This window comes from Cydia fagiglandana, chromosome 10 (assembly GCF_963556715.1).
Source record: "Cydia fagiglandana chromosome 10, ilCydFagi1.1, whole genome shotgun sequence".
Lineage (NCBI taxonomy): Eukaryota > Metazoa > Arthropoda > Insecta > Lepidoptera > Tortricidae > Cydia > Cydia fagiglandana.
The window spans coordinates 19,433,132-19,458,610 of NC_085941.1; the positions used below are offsets into that span (position 1 = coordinate 19,433,132).

The 25,479-nt window shown below is 38.2% G+C and overlaps 1 protein-coding gene across 1 annotated transcript in view; it reads right to left on the minus strand.

Moving 5' to 3' along the window:
- LOC134668029 (organic cation transporter protein-like) overlaps positions 1-19,353 on the minus strand; it is a 38,543-nt gene extending 19,190 nt beyond the window's left edge. The window contains exon 1 of the mRNA XM_063525471.1: positions 18,908-19,353. The gene's annotated coding sequence lies outside the window, so the exon portion shown is untranslated. The remainder of the gene's footprint in view (positions 1-18,907) is intronic.
- Between the last annotated feature and the right edge of the window lie 6,126 nt (positions 19,354-25,479).

Here is a 25,479-nt window from a genome sequence, read left to right on the forward strand (position 1 = left end):
GATTCTAAAATGTTCTAAAATTTAGAACATCTATTGAAAAACGAATATACCTAAAACAAATATGCTAGTTATTAATAGGTACCTGTGCTTTTACATAAGGTACCTGCGAAAAAGAAGGCCCAATGCAGTTTTGTTTATGGTACAGTCGACGTCAATGATTACACTTTACACGTTAGGTACTAGCGAACATGGACGCAAAAATCGATGAAATTTTGAAAGAAGGCAAGCTTAAGAACCGTGCCTTCTTTGGCGCATGTACCATCGACGGTTGAAATGAATGTTGTTGCGCTGTTGTTATGATACAAGTTGTATCATACAACTTACAGCTGTATCATAACAACAGCGCGTTTCGCAGGCGATCAATTGTGCCGTTTTCAACAAAAAGGTTACTTATTGTTGGTTGTCAATACGACGCTATTTCCATAGAGCTTCAATTTGAAATCAACCTAATCGACAACCGACAATGTGGGAGGTACCTTTTAGTTGAAAACGTCTTATTTTATTTACCTTGGCATTGTTGAAAGTGCATAGAGACAAAACGAAAACATTACAAAGTGGGTCTGGACATTTTCCAAAACTCACTTCATTTAATTAAACAAAGAAGATTCAGAAATATGCTTAAGTTTTGACGTCTACCTTTAATGCGTTAATAAATACTCCACAATGATGTCTGCACATGATACATAAGCATTTTTGTTCACGCTGAAACAGAGACGCTTCGGTCAATAGCGGGTATTAAGTACTGCAATGTTCTGCCGCCAGAGTGCAGCACTAAGCTAGCTAGTAAACTATAGAGTAACTTATACATACTGTGCACTAAACTGTTTTTTGACAAGTTTTCACAGACAATAAAATTTGACACTGATGCACCAAGGCGGTTTGTTAACAAATGCCTACCGGGAAACGCGAAAACCGAAATTTAGGTATCTGCCTCTTTATCGCTCGAATAGGCAAGAGAGGTCAGATAACGAAATTTCGATTTTCTTGTTTCGCGATAGACCCCCAGATTGTGGTGGATATTGGTAGTGGCGCCCCCTATGCAAAGGTTCGCGTAATATTCCCTATTATAATGCTGGCGCAAAGAAGGCACATTTGACGTTACTAAACTTAAAGTTTATGTGATGTTACTCATATACTGGGTGTGGCCTGTAACACGAGCAAATAATTAAAACGTGGATTGTACTCCTCAAACGGTGACACTTTTGTTCAACAACTTTTAAAAATTATAAAGTATTAATACTTCCTATTTTTCATACAAAATAAATATTATCTTCAATGGACGCCATCGCCATGCCATAATTATCATTTATGATTGACGTTGCTTGTCATGCCTTAAACATAACAAAATTCGCAATACATTGCGGCTTAGAATAAATTTTAAAGTGTATTAAAAATCAAACCACAAGTTATTTATAAAAATTGCTGAACAAATCTTGGTCAGTATGAGGAGTACAGCCTACAGTAAATTTTTTTGCTCGTATTAGGTACAGGCCACACCCGGTATTGTGTTTTAGATACAATGTCGTCAGGATTAGTTTCACTGTGTCATATTTATGACAACGTATCGCGGGTTCTCACTATACACTCATCCGTTTTAATACTACACCTGTATTTTAGACTATGACTAAACCTTGACTTAGGTCACTAAGAAGGAAGATGCTAAGTCTGGTAATCTTGTGACGTCTAGGATACGTAACATAGCTGTGTACATCGTTGTAAGAGCATCATATATATACTTACCTTATAAACGTCGGCCTAAATCGCAAACCTCGTAACTCCTCCGGGGTAGTTACGGGGTTTGGGACTATAAGTATTGTTATCCAAGGTAGCAATTACTAATTTCCTTGAAATGGAGTTACGAGGTTTGCGATTTAGATAAAGTTTTGATCGGTATTTACCTGTAACCGTAACACGAGTCACTGGCTCAAATCTGACATATACGCCACACGATGGGCCAACGCCGGCCACTCCAAGGGACGCAGCCATGCGGTAGAATGAGATAGCAATATCTCTTGCTCCCTCTAACGCATAAATGCGTCCCTTGGAGTGGCCGGCGTTGGCCCATCGTGTAGAGGAGCCATAACACAAGAACTTTACGATCGGTCGCCGACATATCAAGAATGTAGGTACAGGTACAGTCACCTGCAAAAACATGTTACTCTTTGAAGGCCGCAAAATTATCTGACACGATCTTATTTGTAGAGCCATAAGAGCGTGTCACATATTTTTGCGGCCTTTGAAGAGTAACATGTTATTGCAGGTGACTGTACACATAATATTTATCATCGCATACCTTCACGGGTTTTATAATTATAAAACAAAAAATATTTTTTATATTACTTTACGTGATTATGATTTGGTTTAATGCATTGAGGAATTCAATCACATTATCGGTTTAGTGTTGTTTAATATTTTATTATTATGTCAAAATATTATTAAAAATGTAAGAAGGATTCAAACGGTCTACTTAGTTAAAAATACTTTTTTTATGTTAGATCAAACCATAAAAATACTACAATTACACGATTTGCATGTGTTAATGATCTGATTTACTAATAAGTATAAAGGTCTTTTTAGTATTAAGATTTATGTGCGTATTACGCTCCTCTAACATATGTATCTTATATGACTGTATGTGTTCTGAATAACTAAAATAAATAAAATAAAATAAGTATGCTCTTTTTCAGATTTTTTTCACACATTAAGAGGGATAAGGCCGGGCATAAAATAAATAAAATAAAATAATACATTTTATAGGACATTCTTACATAAATTGACTAAGCCACGGTACTTTAATAATGCTGCCGTCCTAAGCTAAAAAGCAGTATTTGCATTACATTCTTATTGAAAATACGTCCATTTAGCTTAGGAGGGCAGAATGTATCTATCTATTGCCTACTTTGTACAAATTATTACAATATTATTCATTGTTCTATTGTGATAGAAGTGCCTTAAATCATAAGCGTCAATTTTGTTTAATTTGATTAGATAACTGTGGAATTTTGACATTATTTATTTCTCATTCAGGCGTTATACCGGGTGTGGCCTGTAACACGAGCAAATAATTAAAACATAGATTGTACTCCTCAAACGGTGACACTTTTGTTCAACAACTTTAAAAAATTCTGAAGTATTTTGACTTCCTATTTTTCATACAAAATAAATATTATCTTCAATGGACGCCATCGCCACGCCATATCATTGTGATTGACGTTGCTTGTCACACCTTAAACAAAACAAAATTCGCAATACATTGCGTCTTAGAATAAACTTTAAAGTGCATTAAAAATCAAACCACAAGTTATTTTTAAAAGTCGCTGAACAAATGTTAGTTAGTATGAGGAGTACAGCCTACAGTTAAATTTTTTGCTCATATTACAGGCCACACCCGGTATGACCTATCGTACGTAGATACAATTTAATTTAGCCATATTATGCAATTATGCAGCTTATTTTGTTGTACCATTCACCCAATAAAGAATATAAAGGCTCCTCTTCACGTTGGGCCAACGCCAACGCCAACGAGGGACGCAGCCATGCGGTAGAATGAGATAGCAATATCACTTGCTCCCTCTAACGCATAAATGCGTCCCTCGTTGGCGTTGGCGTTGGCCCAACGTGAAGAGGAGCCATAAATTTAGAGCACTCTGCTGAGCAATGCGCAAAAAAGTCCATGTGAAGTTAAATTTATTCGCTAAGATAAAAAAAAAAATGTTTTTTTGTATAGTCGGTTTACGGACGATGATTTTGCGTGATAACGTCATAAGAAAACATTGATGAATAATTGCCGTAACGTTAATTACCATGGAGATTTGTCCACAACGTTACCATGGAGATCCGTCCACAACGTGACACTTTTTCATGCATGCTACCGGTGTTCATCGATTTATAAGACGTTATAAATAAATAAATAAATAAAAAGCCCATTTTATCCATAACCAACTTAAGCTATAGGTACACAAAAAATAATACAGTTATAAATTTTGAACTAATTAGCTAACAAATAATAGATTGAATCCACATAACTTAAAACTAAGTAGGTTTGGACCCCTCTCGGGTAAAGGCCTCCTCCAAATCATGCCATATATCTCTGTCTTGAGCTACTTCCTGCCAGTTGTTTACTTTATAAGACGTTATCACGTCAAAAATACATTAATTATGACATAGCCACACTTTGTCAATGTAAATACCATTCAAAGTTAGCTTGTGAATAGTTGGCAATGAAAATAAGTTTTATATTAAGCGTAGGGACGTGCTTGAGACGTGTCGCGCTAGACGTTCCTCGCATTCCTGCGATAACGGCAGCTTGATTTGACACGCATAATGACAGGTGTAACGATCCATAGCATAACATAATATATAATAGCGTTATCTATCATAAGATAGTCCTGGAATGAATACATTCTACTAGTGACTCTATGAGCCGTAAACTCGCAAGCATGACTTAAAACTTAATAAATTTATGGGCCCGATTCGGATTTTGAAATAGATATCTATTAGATATCTTTTAGACATCACCAAGATACGATAACGGTATGTTTAAGATCTAACTTATCAAATTTGACATTTGCGCGATTCCGGAGATACTCTTGAACGATTTCCACAGGATATGACTTAGAGATCCAATTCACATTTATTAGATATCTTACTCTATCTAAGTGGCATTGGTTGCCCGAATTGCGCTGCAAAAGAGAACTAGTTGATATCTAAACTATAACGTATCTAGAATGGATCTAGTACGTGTCGTCTCTTGTGAATATCTTGTACTACAAGTGAAAGTCCCTTTCTAACAAAGGCTGTCAAAAAGGGACATCCACTTGCATTATAAGTTACAAGCTTTTGATAAACAGGCACTGAGGGCTGGGTCATATCTAGCACAGTAGATCAGCATAGCCATACAACGAGGCAATAGAAGGGACACGCTAGCAATATGTAGACGGCGATTTGGTGCAGAAGGCCTACCGCGAAACACGTTTGACGTGTTGCGTCCCTGTCACACTTACGTAAGAAATTACAAGTGCGACAGAGAGGCAACACTTCGAACGTGGTTTGCGGTAGGCCCTCAGATTTTCTATTAAAGTACTTATAATTAATTTATAAATTTTCATTTTTATTTTTATTTGTAATTTTTATTTTAAGGCATTTTATTACTTGTTATAAGGTAATTAAATTAATTATTTTTTACATAGAAACCTTTAAAAAAACGGGTCATTATTACCGGTTTTTCATGTTTTCTTCATCCCTTACGATAAATTCACGTCACGTTAATATACCTAACCAGGCGTGGCTCACTCCGCGATTTCGTCGCTTTGCTACATGTAGCTAAAAGTACATCAGTTCCACCCCAATTTTGGGGTTTGCCATAAGCCACACGTGGCGCTGTCGCCAACTTGCGGCCATAAGTATCTGTGCTGATCGTAACAGACGCGTTTTGTTAGAGAGTGAGTCTTCTGTACCTAGTACTATTATTTATTTTGTGACCTAACGTAAAAGTCGATCATCCAGCAGTATTCCTCAGGGAAAACAGAACGCGTCACATAATGTAGATAACGCACAGCACATACTACTGAGTCACATGTTGTCGTAACTAAAATACCGTACAGTCAAGCTGCCGTGTTCGAACTTCAAGATATTCACAAGAGACGACACGTACTAGATACATTCTAGATACGTTATAGTTTAGATATCAACTAGTTCTCTTATGCAGCGCAATTCGGTGAATTGGATCTCTAAGTCATATCCCGTGGAAATCGTTCAAGAGTATCTCCAGAATCGCGCAAATCGTTATCGTATCTTGGTGATACGATAACGATTGGTCTTGAAGATATCTATTAGATGTCTATTTCAAAATCCGAATCGGGCCCATAGAATTTGATTTCTGTGCCATTTGTTGTTACAGTGACTAAATATGAAAGTCGCTAATTTTAATAATTATTATGTGCGTTGTTATGTCAATTATATGCTCAATAAGCTCTGTGGTCCACTAGCCTCTTAACTGTCTTGGTTTGTAAACAAAAGTCCGATATCGTGCTAATTTTGCAGTCCGTCCGTCCGTGTTCAGATAAGAACATTGTGGATTATTGGGATATGTAAACTAGACCAGTTTCCGGACATATCTACATACCAATAGGTGTTGATTGACTGATTTATCATACCTATTACAATATGTACATGTATACTTACAGTGCGCAAATCCAATATCCCCTAGCCGCCCAGAGACCTATAAAAAGTTCTCCTGTTCCATTCTAAAGAGGCCCACAGATTACCAGTTCACCGGACGATATCAGCCTGTCAGTTAAACGCAAAATTTGACAGTTCCGAACAACTGACAGGCTGATATCGTCCGGCGAACTGGTAATCTGTGGGCCCCTTAATTTGAACTTTGTGTTGACAAAATAAAATTTGATTTGCTTGGCAAGGTTTGACGTATGGGCGGCTAGAGGTTATGGGCAAACAGTGGTTAGCATGGGACCTAAGAAGTATATTAAGATAAATTTTACTTAGAAATACAACGAAAGTATTGTCAATCTGTATGTCGGTTTCACCGTCTGTCTGTCTGTCATAGGGCTGTATTTCAAGAACCGTAATAATACACAGCTGATATTTATTCATACATAATTAATATGAGTAGGTATTGCCGCTTAAAATTTACGTCCAATCGCGCCTAATGTGCCTATTATAATCTAAATGTGACGTTCCGCGGCAAAAGGTACCTTATGGCGGCTGGCGCTTACGTCGCATAGCGCCGCAATAAATATTGGAGCGACATTAATAATAGCGTAAGCGCCAACGGCCATAAGGTACCTCCCGCCATGGGGCGTCACAAATATCGACAGGTAAAGTATCTAATAGCGGGTATAAAGTGCAGGAAAACTTTGATTGATTACCACAGTACATGCGTACGCGCCTCTTACTATCAAAAGGTAGTATCCGCCATTGAAATCAATACAATTTACGCCCTTACGTGTTTTAGAAGGTGTCGTTGATAATTGAAACTTATTGCCTTGTCGATAAGGTGCGTTATTTGTATTGAGCTATCATTTGACCCTCTACGCGCGTGACAGCTAGTTGATGTTGGCAAAGAGAATAGAGTGTATAGAGATGGATTGTCAAAGTAAATTATGTAGCCACTGTAAATTTACTGCCATCTTTCGACACATAACACTCAGAACATAAAACTGTTAGAACGTCGTTTGACTTTGATCCTTATTTTTTCACTGATAAATATGTGTTAACTTATCAAATATTAATATTAACGCTATCTACTCGACTATAGGCCAAAGGTATGGTGCAATCTTTTCGACCAATGGCGCCATAACCTTCAGCCTACTCTCGAGTAGATGGCGTTATTTTTATATTTTACAAGTTAACACATATCAGGAAAGATAATGATCAAAGTCAAATGGCGTTCTAACAGTTTTAATTGTCTGTCAAAAGATGCCAGTAAATGTACTGTATTATACCGGGTGTGGTCTGTAACACGAGCAAATAATTAAAACATAGATTGTACTCCTCAAACGGTGACACTTTTGTTCAACAACTTTTAAAAATTATTAAGTATTTAGACTCCCTATTTTTCATACAAAATAAATATTATCTTCAATGGACGCCATCGCCACGCCATATCATTGTGATTGACGTTGCTTGTCACGCCTTAAACATAACACAATTCGCAATTCATTGCGTCTTAGTGATTAAAAATTAAAAAAGTGTATTAAAAACCAAACCACAAGTTATTTTTAAAAGTCGCTGAACAAATGTTGGTCAGTATGAGGAGTACAGCCTACAGTTAAATTTTTTGCTCATATTACAGGCCACACCCGGTATGTAGTATTATATGACATGTGACTGTAGCTACATAATTTACCATGACAGTAACTCTCTATCACAAATTCTCTTTGATGTTAGTAAGAAAACTATGAATAGGAGTACTATAGTTCGTTCGCGTTAAGAATGCAGTAAAATCATGATTGTCCTAGCCACGTCTGTAACCAATCAAATCGTTCCTAAATAGAAAGTTAAGTTCACAGTAATCAGTTGAAGTCATACTTTCTAATTCTAATTATGAATGATTTGATTAGTTACGAGCATCGCTGCGCCAGCGCAGCGGACAGTTATGATTTTACTGCATTCTTAACGCGAATGAACTATAATTACAGAACTTTTAATTGAACGTTTATAATACGAACGGAGCTTAGGCTCTTGCAATAAGGTGGACGAAATGTCAATTAATTAATGTGGATGATAGTACATCCCGTATGAAGAATAGAGATGCAAATATTAATCGTTGACCTCTTGTTTTTAGTGGCTAGGGGCCCGATTCGGATTTTGCAATACACATCTAAAGTGCGTCAAGCAAATCTTGTCAGTAGCAATGTAAAGCAAACTAAAGTAGGGCAACACTCAAAGAGTAGTATTGCGCTAAGAAAAGCAGCAATGTACAATGTACATCGAACCAAAACTTTTTTTTCCGCTGAGCGCGCCTTGTCAGGTACGTTAATTCAAATTGTCACTCGCGGATTCTCTATTGAAAATGTTTGAAATTGTTATTAATACGTATGGACGGACAATTTAAAAGCGGTGTGTGATGTTGATAAAAATGATTAACTAATTTGAAGATCTCAAAATAAAATTGTAAGTGGACTATGCCGTTAAACAAGAATGTATGATTAAAATCATTGCTTCAGCAGGTAGATGTCATACTGGATTTTCATATTTTATTAGATTTCTCAGTTGGCACTGTAGGCATTGTAGGCACCTTAGCTTTAATTAAGCACAGTCTTATTTAATATATTGGTATTTAATGGTGACACAGCAGAAATATCTCTTGAAATAGAATCGATTCAGAATGTAAACATTGTAAACCATTTGTAAACAAACAAGATGATGGCTGTCATTCGCGATCCACATTCCACAGATAAAACACAGATGACACGCGATTTTCGAATTATTCGAACACAGTGTTGCTAACCCGCGATTTTTCAAATTTGCCGCCGTTTGCTACTGACAAGATTTGCTTGACCCAGTATATTAGATATCTTTTAGACATCACCAAGATACGATAACGATATGTTTAAGATATAACCTGTCAAATTTGACATTTGCGCGGTTCTGGAGATACTCTTGAACGATTTCCACAGGATATGACTTACGGCTCGATTCGGGAAATGAATTAGAGACTCAATAATAGATATGAAATAGTAAAGATATGTGACGTTCCACTGAAAAAGGTACCTTATGGCGGCTGGCGCCGCGATTCGGCAAATGAATTAGAGATTCACTAGATATGAAATAGTGAAGATATGTGACGTTCCACGAAAAAGGTACCTTATGGCAGCCGGCGCTTACGTCGTACCGCCGCAATAATATTGGAGCGACGTTAATAATAGCGTAAGCGCCAACCGCCATAAGGTACCTGTATCCGTGGTACGTCACATATCTTTACTATATCGTATCTAGTTAATCTCTAATTAATTTCCCGAATAGTGCCGTTAGAGATCCAATTCACATCTAATAGATATCTTACTCTATCTAATGTAAAAGTGACATTGGTTGCCCGAATTGCGCTGCAAAAGAGAACTAGTTGATATCTAAACTATAACATATCTAGAATGGATCTAGTACGTGTCGTCTCTTGTGAATATCTTGAAGTTCGAATACGGCAGTAGTAGGACTTGAAAACATAATGATTGTGAATAAAGAACTCGCATCGATAATCGGTTCTCGTTTTAATCACACAGGCAAGCGTGAGCTGCTCTAAATATCAATTTCAATTTCAATCAAACTTTTTTTTTAGACATAATTAACAAAAATTGTGCAAAAATCACGAGTATCTTGATTAAAACATTAAATATTTGCTTAGAGAATATTTGTGTTTCTACGCTGTTATACCCTAATACCTAATTACAAAAAATTTACTATTTCTAGTTAGTTGAAAAATGTTTACAATATGCGTGATTTATAAAAGAAAAAAATGTAAAAAAAATAAGATTTACCTAGGTTTTAATTTGATACTTATATTCATATTTTATTACACAAACGGGTCTACCGCGATATAATTTCATTGTTTTTACCTTAAATTCCGATGTTTCAGCTGAGTTGCACCAGCTGTGGTCACGGAAAGACTAACGTCCGTATGTATAATTAAATATGTGTACAAAACGCGAGAGTTTAAAGTGTTATACTTATTATATTGATACTTAATGAAAAGATAAATAATACCGACGTCAAATCAACAGTTTCAGGAATAAAGTAAGACTCACGTTAGACCGGGCCGTGTCCGGGTCGGAGCTTCCGGTGCATCGTTTTCTATGGAAAGCATCACGTGATCGCCTGTCATGTCATAGAAAAGTAAGGGCCGGAAGCTCTGACCCGGTCACGGCCCGGTCTAATGTGAATCATTCTTAAAGTGACTGTATATAGAAGCACATAATTTATGTTCATCGGTATAATAAAAATAATTGATTTTCCATTTCCCACAAGCACCATTATTTATCTCAGAATGTTATTAAACTTTCATGTACTTACTACTTACACTACGCATTGATAAGGAAATTACAACTATTAATAACTAGGAACAACATGTATGTGCTAAGTTTAAATGTTTCTTCATATTAGGTTTTATACGCTTATCGCTAGAACGCTAATGCTTGAACGGTCAGGGCCCGGGCAGATGATTCCGAGAATTCCTTTTCTATGCGAGTGAATGGTGATCACATGATGCTTTCTATAGAAAACGATGCGTCGGATGCCTCGTCCCGGACCGGGACCGGGCTAGCGTGATTCATCCTTAATGGTAACATTCCATTTCTAACCGCAGCTGCATTAATGTCAATTTTACTATGGAAATTGACAATGACAGCGACGCGTTCAGTACCGGTAATGCAGCTGCGGTTAGAAATAGAATGTTACCATAAGAGTCACATTCCATTTCCAACTGCAGCTGCAATACTGTTCATTTTACTATGGAAACGCGTCGCTGTCATTGTCAATTTCCATAGAAAATGAACAGTATTGCAGCTGCAGTTGGAAATGGAAGGTCACTTTAAGTCTCTGTTTTAGTGAGCACCTATTAAGGCTTGCGCATTTAAAAGCTCGGCATATCAATATGTAAAGTCGCCATATTTAAAGTTCAATACGATTATTTAAGTTTTATCGGTAACTCTATCCATCCGTCCTTTACCATCGTCCACATCGTTAACTAAATTTTTTTAAACTTTATTAAAAGATCAGTAAAATTTTTACTGTTAGTAACCTACCTACCTACATTCTTCCGCGAAAAAACAGTCGCCCTCTCTCCGCTGCGGTCACTTTCGCACTTACATACTTGTTAGAACCTGGCAGGCATGGTGACATGCGATAAAAATGCGACCGTGCTATCGCCGCTGGTCTAACCGCTGCCTAATCAACTCAGGCGCATTGTGCGGAGCCGGAAGCGGCAAACAATAACTGTCTCCACGGCACCTTGGATTATCACGATTACTGACATTTGCAGCGTGTCATGTTTAGACTGCAGTTACTAGGAGTTTTGTGCAATTACTTTGTTAAATCTACTGTAACTATTCAAGATGTAATCGTCTTTCGGTAGGTGTCGCTATATGCCACCCCAAAGGCGTGTAGAGTCTGTGCGGAAAGAGAAGAGTCGTGAAATGTATGGGATCCAATACATTCTACGACTCTTCTCTTTCCGCACAGACTATATATGTCGGCGGCCGATCGTAAGATCAGGCATATCGTGAAATTCCTAGGCATATCGTGAAACGTGAAAATCTTTGACTCGTTCCCTGAGTCGACGGAGCCCCGCTACGCGGGGCTCCTATTTCTGGGCAGTTTTCCCTTCGGGCATCTGGAGCAAACTAACGAACCTATCCTACCTATATATTGGTTTAATGTGACTATATCGTCAAAACATTACACAGGAACATTACGATCTGCCTGATCTTACGATCGCCCGCCGACATATACATAAGGGAAGGAATGGAAAGATTCGCGAGGTTCTGGGAAGCTTCCGTAGCTCAAATTAGAGCAAACGCACGGATTGCGGAGGTTGCGAGTTCAATCCTGCCAGAAGCGTAATTTTTTTCCATTTTCTCCTTTAATAGCTACCTATAAACTTTGTAACTATTACTCGTATATGGAAATAGATGTCATATAAAATAGTGACCAAGTAGAATTTCAACTGGAGGAATTACTTTAACCCACATGTTCTGAAGAAAAGGTGATTTTTTTGTGGTTAACGCCTTTAGGACGACTCACGTTAGACCGGGCCGTGTCCGGGCCGAAGCTTCCGGCGATTATTTTTCTATGACATGACAGGCGATCACGTGATGCTTTCCATAGAAAACGATGCGCCGGAAGCTCAGGGTCCAACACGGCCCAGTATAATGGCTCCTCTACACGATGGGCCAGAGCCGGCCACTCCAAGGGACGCACCCATGCGGTAGAATGAGATAGCAATATCACTTGCTCCCTCTAACGCATAAATGCGTCCCTGAAGTGGCTGGCGCTGGCCCATCGTGTAAAGGAGCCATAACACGTTACCTAACGTGTACGTATACGGGTGTAACGGATGACCTAAAAGGATGACTCGTAGGTCATCCTTTTAGGTCACGGTGGCACTTGTTCGAATTATTTAGGTGTATGCAATCTTTGAAAGGCTAAGGTTGCCTCCAGAAACTCGCGAACTAAATTGACAGGTCAATGTGCACAAATGATACCACAGTTTGGCCAGTGATGTACATATCGATATTTTCAAAAAAGTTTGAATTAGACAATATCGCGAAAATTCACCGCTAGCCGCGCTACTGTTCCGCGGTCAGTTAAAATGTATCTTTAAGTAATTTAAGCTATTTTAAAAATGTTACTTGGTATTTCGAAAATTGTGCAATTTTATAGTAAGAGATACAAGGATATTGGATAAACATATTGTAGGTAATTAAATAAATATTTTATTACATTTATTTACTTTTATTTGTTAGGAAAACTTACAGCTAGAGTAACAAGTTGTAGATCACAACATAGAAACAGTGATTTGGCTCAAAATACAAAAAAGGCCAACCCAGACGGGGAAGTAAGATAAAATAGAAATCTTATTTTATTATTTAATTTGTTTGGTGTGGACGTAAAAATTAAATCGTCTCGGTGATCCCTATTGATTCGATTGTAAAGAAGATCAGACAATTAGGTCAGAATTTAAATAAAGTTAGACCAAAATAAGACTGCAGCGATTTTGATAGCCCACACAGTGCAAGTATTATTTTAAACATCAAACTTCTATGAGTATGACATATTAAATAACAGTTGCACTGCGTGGACTATCAGAATCGCTGTAGACTTTTTTGGTCTAACTTTAATTATCGATCAGTCTCATCTACCGCCAACATTGTATAAAATTAAATCACCAATTTTAGATTTATGGCGACAAACGCGAGCTTTTGATATAAACAACTTGCCCCCAAACCTGCATACTAACATTGAAATTTGTCAGTTTCGCATCCGCACCTCCTGATTTGATCGGTAACGTCACAATCTTACAATCGACACAACCACTTTTCTCGTCACATTCATACAAATCGAAATCGGTTATGACCCCTTTATAATTATGACATGGGTAGTAAGTATTATCCTACTTATCGATATCATTTTATCGACATATACCCCTGACTATTTTTTCTTTGCTATTCCTGGTATCATTTTATTTGTCAAACTCGTGTCAATTTAGTTCGCGAGTTTCTGGAGGCAACTGTAGTTACTCTTGAATTATTAGCACTTAAGTTTGATCATCAAACCATGGGTAATTTGATTTGATAAACTTTCAAATAATTGGCTCCTTAAAGTATGTACAGTCACCTGCAATAATATGTTACACAACGAAGGCCGCAAAAATATCTGACACAATCTTATTTGTAGAGCCATAAGAGTGTGTCACATATTTTTGCCGCCTTTGGAGAGTAACATGTTATTGCAGGTGACTGTACACTAGACAAGTACTCAATAAACAAACAAACAAGAAGTACTATAATATATGTCACACAAAGTAATAAATCGAAAGATGTATTTTAAATCCAAAATTCACAATAAAAACAATTCTAATTGCAAAATTAAGCCATAACCAGTTTCAGAGGTCAAGGTATAATTCATCTTCTAAGTACAACGTCATGTACAAAAACTACCTAGTTACATAATATAGGTACATATTATCAAAGTCAGGGTCAGTGCCAATGGCCGAAAACGTAAACAAGCCAATCTGCCATTATCTTTTCTACATTATTTCGTGAGGTTTGCCGAGTATTTGTGGCCTACTGATGACATACGCATATACTGCCGTATTCAAACTTCAAGATATTCACAAGAGACGACACGTACTAGATCCATTCTAGATACGTTATAGTTTATAGTTTAGATATCAACTAGTTCTCTTTTGCAGCGCAATTCGGGCAACCAATGTCACTTTTACGTTGGATATCTATTAGACGTGACTTGGATCTCTAAGTCATATCCTGATGAAATCGTTTAAGAGTATCTCCAGAATCGCGCAAAAGTCAAATTTGACAGGTTAGATCTTAAACATATCGTTATCGTATCTTGGTGATGTCTAAAAGATATCTAATAGATGTCTATTTCAAAATCCGAATCGGGCCCATACCATGTAGTTGCCTTCTGAGTCTGGGGTCCACTTTAGCAACATTAAGGTTGAGGGAGCGCTGGTGGCCTAGCGGTAAGAGCGTGCGACTTGCAATCCGGAGGTCGCGGGTTCAAACCCCGGCTCGTACCAATGAGTTTTTCGGAACTTATGTACGAAATATCATTTGATATTTACCAGTCGCTTTTCGGTGAAGGAAAACATCGTGAGGAAACCTGCATACATCTGCGAAGAAATTCAAAGGTGTATGTGAAGTCCCCAATCCGCATTGGGCTAGCGTGGGGACTATAGCCCAAGCCCTCTCGCGCTCGAGAGGAGGCCTGTGCCCAGCAGTGGGACGTATATAGGCTGAGATGATGATGATGAAGGTTGACTCATGCTAGAGCGGTCCGGCTCGGGGCCGAAGCGTCGACACTTCGTTTTCTATGATGGGTAATCGAGAAACTTATTAAATAAATTAGATAGGGCCCGTTTCTCAAAAGCTTGTAACTTGTTATACAAGCGGATGACACTTTTTTACAGCTTTTGTTAGAAAAAGGGACTTCCACTTGTATTACAAGTTGCAATTAAGCTCCAAGCTTTTGAGCAACGGGCCCCAGGGGTTTAAGCCACAACCGCCTTATGTTAGTATAGGTACTCGTATAAACCCTAGATGCCTACAATTAATAATGTACCTATGTTTTCTTGTAGAGGCTTTTACACTCACGCGCAGTTTTCGCTCTTTCGTCGCTTTGCTACAGGTAGCTAAAACTACATCCGTTCGACCCCAATTTTGGGGTTTGCCATAAGCCGCGCGTGGCGCTGTTGCCACCTAGCGGCCATATCTGTGCTAACAGTGACAGACGCGTTTTGTTAGAGAGTGAGTCTTCTGTACCTAGTATTATTATTTATTCTGTGGTAGAGGCTTTTACACTCACGCGCAGTCGCTCTGTGATTCACGCACTATAGTCTGTATCTTTAGGTACTTATTTAAATAAAAGTAAACAAAATCTACCCTCATCTAGCTTAAGTAGGCTGATGAAAACATTACACGATCAAATAATGTAGAATAAAAATCAAATAATGTGACGGCAAGTCTTGAAGTCGGACTCGAAATGAACAGGACGAAAACCCAGTTAATGACCAATGGCGCGAAACGTAGGGTCTCGGTAGATGGGCAGGATATACAATATGTTGACGAATACACCTATCTGGGCCAGACAGCATCCTTCGATAGCAGGCAGTCCAAGGAAATCGATCGACGCATCGAAAACGCCTGGAAGAGCTTCTGGTCCATGAAGGCGTTAATGAAGGGCAACCTTCCACTAGCACTAAAACGCAAACTCGTCGACATGTGTATTCTGCCTATCCTAACCTACGGTGCCCAAACTTGGTCATTAACAGAAGCCCAAAAGTCCCGACTCAAGATTTGCCAGCGAGCAATGGAGCGCAGTATACTAGGAGTCCGTAGAATCGATCGGGTAAGGAACACAGAGCTGCGCTCCAAAACTGGAATCGCAGATGTGGGTGTGAAGGCCGCCAAGCTCAAGTGGGATTGGGCGGGACATATCTGTCGGATGCACCCGGACAGATGGGCCAAAATAGCGACCGAATGGGCACCACAGATCACCCGAGGCAGAGGCAGACCAAAAATGAGATGGCGAAACGACCTGGACTCATTTTGTGGCGACTGGCGGGAGCATGCACAAAGCCGTGACGAGTGGCGAAAGACAGGGGAGGCCTTTGCCCAGCAGTGGGACACAATATAGGCTATTAAAAAAAAAAAAACAATAAAGTCGGGTCGTTCAGTGACTGATTCAGCCGGTTTTGTATTTGGTTGGTTAACCAATAAGGCCCACTTGCACCATCCCACTAACCCGGGGCTAAGCGGTTTAACCGTCAACCCAGTGTCAAATTGTACTGGGACCCATGGTAGCTCCAGGTTTAACCGGTTAACCCGCGGTTAGTGCAAGTAGGCCTAAATGTTATAACTACCCGAAAATTTACTTTTTTTTTTTTTTTTTTTACTTTTTTTTAGAGTATAAATTTAATGTGGAGACCTTTATGATTGTTGATCGCCATTAAAACAAACTCAGTCATATTTGTTCGTATGTTTGTCTCGTAAACTGCAACTCATGGTATATTTCTTCGTCGCGCTTCGCTGCGGAACCAAACTACATGTTGGGTACAGTCAAACGATTTAATTTCAGTACCATTTCGTACTAATACCACAGAATAAGTAATAGTACTACCGTACAGAAAGGACACTTCCTACAAAACCGAAGTTTGACAGCGATTCAGGGTCGAATCATGATATCCCTTTCTAACTTAGGGCACTATCCCTTTCGACAGTATAGGGTTGTCAAAATTCAAGTATTTTAACTTTAACAGCCTGTAGCTCCTTAAGTATTGATCGTAGAGTCAAAATAAACTAACAAAATTTGTAGGAAATTTAATGTTAAAACTTTTGTGCGAAGTAATTATAATGCTATTCGTACAGATATTCGAGATATGAGCAAAAATATGAAAAAAGGTACCTTCAACAAATGAAATGTAACAATGTGAAATCTCTTTATCATGGTACTTATTAGTAAAATGCAAGCATCATTTCAATTTTACTTTTCATATTTCTATTTTACTTGCACGACTTGCCTGGGGCACAGAATAATTAATAGTACTGCCGCACAGAAAGGAAACTTCCTACAAAACCGAAGTTTGACAGCGGTTCAGGGTCGAATCATGCTGGCCCTTTCTAATATATGACACTATCCCTTTGGGCTATTTAGGGTTGTCAAAAATCAAGTGATTATCTTATCTGTGGTCGTGCACGCAAAAGGAAGTCAATTGGTGCCAACCCTAATAATTGCTAGGAGCAATGCTGAGCCGAGTTTGACCGAAATCAGGAGTTTCGCACCCCTGCCTGGGGGCCGATTTTTGAATTTCGATCGCTCGATTTCGTCACTCAAAAATCGGTGGAAAACGGCGAAATGCTAGTTTTTGAAATACGAGCGATCGAAATTTAGAATCTATTGGTATTGGCCACTCAACTTCAATTCTATTAGTAGAATTTAAATGCTAGTGGATATATTAATTAACGAAATACACGAAATCGAGTGAAATTCAAAAATGAACCTATAATGATAAAAAGCCAAATTCTAAAACTAGTAGTACTTAGAGTAGAACTAGTATTTAGTTTATTTGTAAGAAAAAAACTGCGAAAAACAGCGCTTAGTGGGATTTTATACACGCATTGTTAAACAGCAAAATTTAAGAACAATCGAACAAAGAAAGTAAAAATAGATGAAAACGAAACGCTTGCAAGGAACAGTTGCATCATATACAGCTATGTACTTGAAAGTACTGGTAAATACAATGTTTTTAGGGTTCCGTATCCAAAGGGTAAAACGGGACCCTATTACTAAGACTCCGCTGTCCGTCCGTCCGTCCGTCCGTCTGTCACCACGCTGTATCTCACGAACCGTGATAGTTAGACAGTTGTAATTTTCGACAACAGAAATAAGATGATCTTATTTCTGTTGTCGCTATAACCACAAATACTAAAAAGTACGGAACCCTCGGTGGGCGACTCCGACTCGCACTTGTCCGGTTTTTTTTGGTTAGTCTGTTAATAATTTCATTGTACCTACTTAAATAATTTTGCATTATTTTTATATGGGTTTAAACCAAAACGTAAATATGCTTATGGACTCCTAAAGTTTTTTTAATCGGTATAATATTATTCAGAAAATAGTTATACATAGGTATAGTTCATGTAATAAACAGCAGCCAGAGGTTATTTTGGTTAGTCGTGAATTTAATAGCAAATAATGCGAATTAATTTGATACAATCTCAGAAAGTAAGAGAAATTCTATTGTTTGTTGAATCGGTTCTAAAATATCCTAAAATTGCAATCAATGTATGAATCAGTCTGTTTTCAAGTCTTTAACTACTAGGACTGTTTTAGTATCAATTGATTTTTAACGTAGTCTATAATTACTTCCTTTTTAGATATAGCACACTTAGAATACAGAGGGTCATAAGTAGTAATCTCTCATTTTTTGTCGACGTTTTCATCAAAATAATAAATATCCTCTCAATTATGAGTAAAAAAATTAAATTAAAAAGATAATTTCATTATTTTCATCCACATAACGATTTATTCAAACAAGAAATACATGTAATATAAACAAAAAAAAAACAATTATAAACTACAATAAATCTACAACTAAAATAACTACTAAACTAAAATAACCACATAACTAATTTTCACTACAAAAAACACTTACCGTTTCCATGGCGTTAATTCTAATTATTTTTCACTAAACTGATAATTTGCACTAAACAATAAGTTACAATCCACTTTTCACTAAACGTATCATATTTTCCCCGCCAGATGTCCCCAGTAGCGGAGCGCGCGCGCCACTGCCCCGGCGCATGCCCTAACGCATGCGCGCTAAATACCAACATAACCCGGCGCGCGGCCGAATTCGGAACTAAACAATCACAACCAAATCTCAGCACACCACGTACACACTAGCGCCAAAACGACTGCAAATCAAAATGTTTTGACGATAAATATGGCATATCATGACAGTAAATCGTTGTATGTACATATTGTACATAGCGACTATTAAACTGTGTACCAAACAAATTTGACGCTACAGCAAATCTATCAAATTCCTAAACTTGAGTTTGCCAGTCCAATTTTCACGCATATGACATAATATTGTGCGAAAAATTATGTAAGTATGTTAGTAAGTAGGTACATAGTTACATAGTAGGTACCTCTATGTTTATATGTTAGCAATTTAATCATAATAGTTTGCTTCGCTTGGCCATTCGATTATGCTACTTTTTAGTTCCAAGACTTAATTAAATACTTTGGCAAGCTAAAGTAATAATGGTAAAAACTAAAGAATGTGGTAGAATGAAAGGTAATGAGGGATGGCGAATTTTAACTCGACAAAACACAAACGGATTTTTTTATTGAAAGTTTATTATTCAATTGATGTACGTATATTGATTCTTAATGTGTGTCTTTTCATTATCATTTCACTTTTAGAACCCCAAATATTGACGTGCCCTTAATTTTTATAAGCAAAATAATTGTTATTTCTTTTTTATAAGACATTATTTTTTCTCAAATTTTAAACAAAAATATTACTCTGCTAATCCGTGAACTATTTTTTTTATTATTAATATAGATTTCCATAAAGTAACTTCAAATAAACCTTTACATATTATTCTGTTTCTTAATACCATGAAATAGGGATTTTATTCAGGATGTTTCCGGCAGGGGAATTATTCGATTTGGGGGCCGATTTTTGAATTTAGATCGCTCGATTTCGCCACTAGAAAATCGGTAGAAAACGGCGAATGGCTAATTTTTGAAGTACAAGCGATCGAAATTTGGAATCTATTGGTATTGACCAGTCGATTTCAATTCTATTAGTAGAATTTTAATGCTTAGTAGTGGATACACGAAAACGAGTGGTCGAAATTCAAAAATCGGCCCCTTGATCCCTGTTTATTATTTATTATTCACAAAAATCAATCTTTAGTTAAGTATTTTCTCCTGTTTTGTTTAGAAAGTTAAACTTTATAGAAGTCATCATTATTAGGTATAATATTGGATGGACCCTGTAACACGAGCAAATAATTAAAACACATATGTGTCGTCCCACGGGTAAAGGTACCTTATGGCGGTTGGCGCTTACGCTATTATTAACGCCGCTCCAATATTATTGCGGCGCTATGCGACGTAAGCGCCAGCCGCCATAAGGTACCTTTTGCCGTGGAACGTCACATATTGGACTCCTACTCCTCAATCGATAAAACTTTTGTTTCATACTTACAATATATTCTCTCTAAAACAGTAGTCACTTCGAACTTTATTTACATTATACTCCTAATTTTATTTACAAAACCGTCACTTGTTTGATAAATCTATCGTCTTAAGAATACATAATTAATTAATTAGATACACAACTATACACGTGCGACACTGCCGTGTCTACTCACTAAACTAGTGGCCCGAATGTCGATCGATACATTTATACCGAAATATAAAATATTTGACATAGGCAAAAAACTAACTAAATAGGTGATGGTGGACTACGTTATAATCGGGATGAATCAAAGTGTCAGAATAATATGTGACGTCCCACGAGAAAAGGTACCTTATGGCGGTTGGCGCTTACGCTATTATTAACGCCGCTCCAATATTATTGCGGTGCTATGCGACGTAAGCGCCAGCCGCCATAAGGTACCTTTTGCCGTGGACGTGGAACGTCACATATAGAGTTAGTAAAAAATACTTGGAAAAAACGGCCAATGTGACTCGGACTCGAAGGATCCCGATCTTACCTTGTTTTACTTTTTTTTTACGAACTTTCTAATAAGTTTTCCTGTAATCTATGGGTAATGAAATGACGTTATTCAGGTAATCTTTGTTTTATTTTTCATGTCGCATTATAATTTGCAAAGCTAAAGATTCCAAAAGTGAACCATTATCATAGCGAGTGGTAATAAAAGTGGAATCTTGAGCGTTACGAGGGTTTCAAGCTTCGAGCAACACGGAAGGGAGGCGGCATTCGCACTATTTCCCCTCTGACGAGGTATAAGATTAGCGCGTCAATCTAATCTAGCGCGGGTAATAAAACTAGTTGCACTTGGATTTTTCACTAGACCGAGTCCAGACGCGCGCGTGAACACTGCTGCACAAAAATGCCTATTTGCTCGGTTTTTTGTTATAAAAAGAGGTCGGGGACATCAAATTTACAAAAAGAAAGTGTTACATTTCACATGTAATATTTTTTTTTACATATCATACGTTAAATTACATTTAAATACAATTATTATATTTTAGTCTCAAGTAATTGTTGGATTTATCGATTTTGCTCGCTCAGTACAAATTGCGGATCGGTCGAGCGACAAATCCGACTTCTCATCTCTCAGAATACAATGACATACTTCAACGAAAATGTGTTAGTGTGCCTGTTGTGACACTAGTCACTCGTCCGTACACAAAAAGAGATCGAGGTTTGCAAGATTTGTCTTTGACGTGTGTCATTTTCTATGTATTTGTGTCGTCATTACAGATTGGATTTTGTATGTAAGTGTGTGAGAAATGCGACTGTGTGCACCTTTCCCCCCGCGAAAAATGGCAGAAAGATTTGTACGGCGAGATATCGCTTGGGCCCCTCCCTTCCGACGTGTCGGAAGCCGGTGTTGCTCGAAGGTTTCAAGGCATGAGGGTTAAACAACTTTGCTACCGAGTGTAACTTATTTTTTGAAGATTTATTAGTGTCTCCCAGGTCTAACCTCACGTAAGCACGGCAACCACGAGTTGGCATTTGACATTTTACGTTAGCGACTGCGTGAACTCGATCGCACCCACGGAAGAAAGAGTGAGCGCGCCGCGCTCTAATACATCAGCGCGAGCGAGATGGACTGCGATAGAGTTTACACAGTCGCTAACGTCAGGTGTCAACTGTCAATATGCATTCTTACTGCAAAGAGAGTAGTCAGAGTCTAGAGTTAGACCAAGAAAAGTCTGCGGCGATATTGATAGCCCACGCAGTGCAAGTGTTATTTATAAGTCAGATGTCATAGAAGTTTAATGTTTAAAATAGGAAAGCCGGGAAAGCAGATTAAGAGTCCATCAACGTGCACACGAGCGCCACTGCTAAATAATCGTGATTATATAAATTTGTGACGTTCCACGGCAAAAGGTACCTTATGGCGGCTGGCGCTTACGTCGCATTGGAGCGGCGTTAATAATAGCGTAAGCGCCAACCGCCATAAGGTACCTTTACCCGTGGGACGTCACAAATTTATAAGTACTTTTTGAATACATCAAACTAGTTTTCATGTTACTGGATTCGCCGATCTATGAACTATGGGCAGGACACTTGGAGCCCAGTTCGGCAGCCTCCTGCATAGTGTCAGGTAGCGGGATGCCTTTGGTCTCTGGGGCCAGTAGCACCAACAACCCTGATATTGCTGCGAGGGTGACTCTGCCTCCCCTGGGGCCGGGTTGATGGTCTTGTTTCGGGCCAAAACCAAGGGATTATTTATACGTAAGGGTTATTTATACGTCATAATTTCATAGAAGTTTGACGTTTAAAATAACACTTGCACTGTGTGGACTATCAAAATCGCTGCAGACTTTTCTTGGTCTAACTCTATTATTGTTTTATTTCTGTATAGCACCAGGAAAGCAGGTTAAGGCGATATGATTCGACTCATCAACGAATCTGAGGGGGTGAGGTGCGCGGCAAACCGTGAAGCCCCGCCCGCGCGTCCCGATCCGCTCGACGAGCACGTGAGCGCGCGCTGTGCGCGGCGGCGATAGCAAACGGGTCACAGTATAAGGATCTTATGATGGCAGTATTTTAACCATACCGTGCAAGGGTTCCGTTTTTATAGTTTTTATTGTATATGTATATATTTTTTGCATTACGTGTTTCTGATCATTATATTTAGAATTATTATTTTTACAGAGCCATGTGTACTTATTATTTAGTGATCGGTAACAACGTTTTAATTTAATGGCAGCGTAGTAGAATTAAAGTACCGAAAGGAAATAAACATTTTAAGGTGACGGTCAATTAAGGTAAGGTATTGTTCATATAAAGGTAAGGTATAGGTAGGTAGGTAGGTAGGTAGGTAAGGTAGGTAGGTAGGTAGGTAGGTAGGTAGGTAGGTAGGTAGGTAGGTAGGTAGGTAGGTAGGTAGGTAGGTAAGGTAGGTAGGTAGGTAGGTAGGTAGGTAGGTAGGTAGGTAGGTAGGTAGGTAGGTAGGTAGGTAGGTAAGTAGGTAGGTAGGTAGGTAGGTAGGTAGGTAGGTAAGGTAAGTAGGTAGGTAGGTAAGGTAGGTAGGTAGGTAGGTAGGTAGGTAGGTAGGTAAGGTAGGTAGGTAGGTAGAACCTTAATCAATCGGGGTGAGAGATTAGCATTTTACTCTTAAATACGACAACCTGATAAGAAAACGCAAACATAATCGAAGAGTTTGTATACTACATTGTAAAACACCGGTTGAGTAGAGAGTAATTTTTTTTTATATGACAAATGGTATTCGGTTTTTGAGTATCAAGGCATACCTAAATAAAGAACACTATTCAATAAATTTCAGCAAATCGCTTGAATACATCCCGAAAAACAATACATTAAAGAAAAATAATAATAAAATCATAAGTCAAAAACTGTCACTAGTAGGATGTTGATACTCAGCAAAAATATCCTTCATTATAAGAGGTACTCACAAAAAAAATAATTTAATTTTTTTTTTATCGGGCTTAGGGAAAACTCAGTTAAAGGTCAGATGGAGGAGCGGATGATGGAATTGAATTGATTGGCAGAGCTAGACAAAGATAAGTCTGCAACGATTTTGATTTGGTCTAACTTTTAACTTTTTTCATATTATGAAAAAGCCACATAGTGCTTTCGGTGGGGGGTGTTTAGTATTAATCCTTAATACCTACTGCTATACTGATTTACTTGAGGTAGCGAGGCTACTGGCCGGCGACACACAAGCAATGGTCTAAAAAGTAATAACTAACGGTGTCAGTGTCACCAAAACATCGCGACAGAAAGGATATCTGAATTCGCAAAATATACCATAAAACAGTGCCTTGAAATAACGAGGAAGCCAGCAGCGAGCAATCCACCCGCCGAGGCCTCTGCCAGCTGCAGACCACAAAATCCCGGTAAGCCCTTCTACAATCTGGTAAAGCAGTATAGTGTAGCGAAGGAACTAACTTAAAAAACTACAGTCCACTGGCTTTACGCCACACGGACATACCGTAATGTAACAAATTATTTTCAATATTATGTTTTGTTTCTTCCAAATATCTATTAAATAATTAACTGATTGTTGTTGAAAACCTGTTCAAGGACGCCGAATTAATATCTACTATTCCACGTCCTTGAACAGGTTTAAAACATCAATCATTTTCTTTTTCTACCAGATATGGTTCAGTCAAATTAATTTCTTCTACCTTTCTTAGCTAAACTCTAGTTCTACCTAAATTAGCCAGACTCTAAAACCAGTACAGGCAGCAGCAGATATAGATAAGCAGAATAACATGTTCAAAATGATCGACACAGACCTTATTATCTTGACATTTCCGTGTCATCATTTTGATTACTAGGCCCCGTAGCTATTTCTGCTGCGGACTGTACAATCCAGTAAATTTTAGTGAAACTTTTATATTTTTATTCAGTCTAGCGTATGATTTATGTTTATTTATTACTATCGACCCGCCCCGGCCTCGCGCGGGTTAACAAATCGCTTAATAATCCTATAAACTTTTGTATAGGATTTTGCTTTGTTCGTCATTCCCGCAGCTCGACTTTCGGCCTCGCCCAAAATTACTGGGGGTGGAGCCTCCTTCGGGCTCGCCTAACCTACTTGGAAATTTGAATTTGGCCTGTGTCCGCCGCCATTTTGGATTTTTCCAATTTTTTTTTCACATAGTAATCTTGGGCCTCCAAGCTCGCCGCATGCCAAATCTCAGCGCACTCGGACCAACATGAAAAAAATTAAAAAAAAAGTCGCCCTGTGTGATTTTTTTTAAATGCAGTTTGTTTTGTCTTGGGGCCCTCTATGACATTTGGTCGAGCACCCCCCACCCATCTCGCACCGTTTAAAAGTTGCCATACAAAATTAAAATGACCATTATTTCCGCCATCTTGGATTTTTTCCAAAAAAACTTTTTCATAGGAATTTAGGGGCCTCTATCTTCCGCCATGCCAAATCTCAGCGCGCTCGGAACAACTTGAAAAAAAATAAAAAAAGTCGGCCATTTTGAAAAAATTTAAATGTATTTTGTTTTGTCTTGGGGCCCTCTATGACA